At 37.1% G+C, this 3,207-nt stretch overlaps 1 pseudogene; it reads right to left on the minus strand.

Annotated features, from left to right (window-relative positions):
• Positions 1-474: 474 nt before the first annotated feature.
• LOC127680228 (U6 snRNA-associated Sm-like protein LSm3) lies at positions 475-775 on the minus strand (annotated as a pseudogene).
• Positions 776-3,207: the final 2,432 nt, after the last annotated feature.

Consider the following 3,207-nt stretch of genomic DNA (forward strand, 5'->3'; position numbering starts at 1 on the left):
CATTGTTACTGGGAAAGAAACAATTTTCAATGTTATGATATTGATGAGTCAAGCAGTATAACTTACTCAATTGATAAGTCTGGCTTGTCAAATCTTATAAATTATAATATATAATTTGCAAACAATGACATAAGCCAATGTATATCATTTTCTTTTTCTTTTTTAAAAAAAGGAAACATCAAATTTAATTGAAAGAAAAACAACCTAAAAGTAACTGCAAGAACAATGGGGAAAACCAACTCCTGAAAAGAGCAAGGTAGTCACACTAGAGGGCTGGAGAAAGGGACAGGTCATTTAGCTGGAAAACTTGTGAGTTACTTGCAAATGAACTTCTTTGAGGGTAGAGGAATCCTCGGGTCATTCCTGACTATCAGAAAGCGTGTGATCGGCTCCCTCTGGGAGTGTCCTGTACATCTCAAGAGGCAAAGTCTCCACTTTGCTACTGAGGCTCCATTTTGTTGTATCACCCAACTCTCAATGGGAGGGTAACAAGAAAACACCATCTCCCCAGACGAAGAACATGGGGATGTTCCGTTTTGTGGATTTATCTATCTCTTCATATGTCTCCTCATCAGTCTCTATCATCATCACAGTTTCTTCTACATCTCCCAGGATCATATTTAAATGTTGATCACAAGCATGTAATCTGCCTCGAAGCTCTCGGCCATTTCTCATTCTCACATAAATTCGCTCATCCAAGCTGAGCCTGATACAACCCAGGGGCTCCTCTACGCTAGGTGTTGGTGGACTGCTGCTGATCGACATCGTCAGCCATGTTTTCCAATCATTTTCTTTTATTGTTGTGCTTAGACTTCTAGCACAGTGTGAACTATTAACAAGAGTAGAACATGTCTTTGTCTTACCCATAATCCTTTTCTTTTACGTATGATGTTTATTTCACATTTCTATTGTTTACTCTGCATGTGTTAAAGAAATATTTCATATTCATCTCTATTCGAAAATAACCTACATATTTGCATACTTATTCTTATTTTGCTACCAAAACTATAGCCTTAAAAATGCTCTAAGTTCATTGGACTAAGCATGGAGTCCCCAATGGAGGAGTTAGAGAAAGGACTGAAGGAGCTGAAGGGGTTTAGAACCTCATAGGAAGGACAACAATATCAACCAACCAGATCCCCCAGAGCTCCCAGAGACTAAGCCATCAACCAAGGGATATACATGGCTCCAGCTGCATAGGTAGCAGAGTAATGTCTTGTCAGGCGTCAATGGGAAGAGAGGTCCTTAGCCCTATGAAGGTTTGCTAGATGCCCCAGTGTAGGGGAACCGAGGCCAGGGAGGTGGGAGGCGGGTCAGTGAAGGAACACCCTCATAGAAGCAGGGGGAGGGAGGATGGGAGGAAGGGTAGCAATCATGCCTTTGAGAACCTAAGGAGGGGGGTAACCCAGTAGGAAGACGGGCAGTCTCAATCTGGACCCCCAAGATCTCTCAGACACTGGATCACCAACCAGGCTGCATACACCAGCTGATATGAGGGCCCCAACACATAAACAGCAGAGGATTGCTGGGTCTGGATCATGCACCTAACCGTCAAGAGGCTGGAGGCCCCAGAGAGTTTAGAGGTCTAGTGGGGAGGAGACACCCTCATGGAGACAGGGGTTCAGGGAGGAGGAATGGGATGTGGAACAGTCTGAGGGTGGACCCGGAGGGGAATAAAATCTGGAGTTTAAAAGAAAAAAGAAAAAGAAAGAAAGAAAATAAAAATTCAAAATAAATAAAGTAAAATAAAAAAGAATGCATTTTAAAAGTTAAAAAAAAAGTTCTCATCAGCTCCAAGTATTGCTTCACGACTTTCTCTTTTCCAAGAACTCTTGTTGGATTTGGGTTGGACCTTTTCCTTCCAGCCTCATATTTATAAAGTTCTCTCTGATATTTCCTATTTGAAATTTCTTATCGAGCTCTATATTCAACTTCTCAGACAGCATCCTTTGTGAATTGTATTTGGTGTTTCATTTCGTGCTGCCAAAAATCTTAGGGTCATAGAGGTACTAGTCATGATATAATCTATATGAATATTGATCTGTTACCGTGTATCTTAGCAGAAACAGAATTAGAAAGTGTAATGTTACTTCTCAATGACAAGAAATCTGATTAGTATCTAAAAGTATATATTATAATACTGTATAGTTAACAAGAATTCAAAAGGTGATATTGGCTCTTAAATTAACTCAATTTGTGCCTTCTTTAGAATATGCATATTTTAATATAAGTTATTTGTTTGTAAAATTCGAATCTTCAGCCCATACCAAAAAAAAAAAAAAAAAACTAGTGATAGGGAGGAGAAAATAGCCTCTATGTACTACAACTGCAATCAATTATAATCATCTGGATTTCTAAAAACTTTTTAACAGTTACCTTAAAATAAATCTGAAAAACAAAACTCTAAACAAACAGGCCAAGATACTAATTCTTAGGTAAATCATATTTATAACTATCTTCATCAAGTAAGCATAATTCTGCTGCATGTAAGTCCTGTGCCAGAATTCAATGTTCTTGCCAGTGCTCTAGAATCTGAAAATGGCGGTTCATCCCAAGAACCTGTTTTCTCTGAAGAATCCATTGAGAATTGGCATCAACGCTTTTTATTATCGTGTTTATGTGAATTGAGTGGTCTAAGCATGTGCATCTTTTTTAAGTACTCTTTTTTTTCAAATTAAAGTTGTATATAATATTCAAAATCTTGCCTTAAGTCATTTAATTCTTTCTAAGACTCATGAATTGTAATGTTTAAAAAATTCACTTTTGATAACTCAAATTTAAAAAAAAACCACTGAAGACCTGCTATTCTGATACACAATTACTTACATGCTGTTCACTAGCAATGCAAATATGGATGTGATTATTAGTGTCACCTGTAAGAACAAAATGCTTTAATTATATCATCATAGTGAGTTAAAATGTCTAATATTTTTATTAATACTTGGAACATATTCAGTGAATTGAATGTGACTTCATAACTATACTACAATTATATTAAAATATTTCTGAAATAAAAAAAAAAACAAATCTCTATGTATACTAAACTCCATGAGCTCTGAGAAGGCAATTCTCTCTTCCACCACTAGCCTATGTTTTATAATTTATTAACCAACACAGCTATACCAGCAAGCAACTCAAATTAAATTGCAATAAACATTCTTCTAAGTCTTACAGAGCACCTCCCACTCCGGAATCACAGTAGAGATT

Source organism: Apodemus sylvaticus, chromosome 3 (assembly GCF_947179515.1).
Source record: "Apodemus sylvaticus chromosome 3, mApoSyl1.1, whole genome shotgun sequence".
NCBI lineage: Eukaryota > Metazoa > Chordata > Mammalia > Rodentia > Muridae > Apodemus > Apodemus sylvaticus.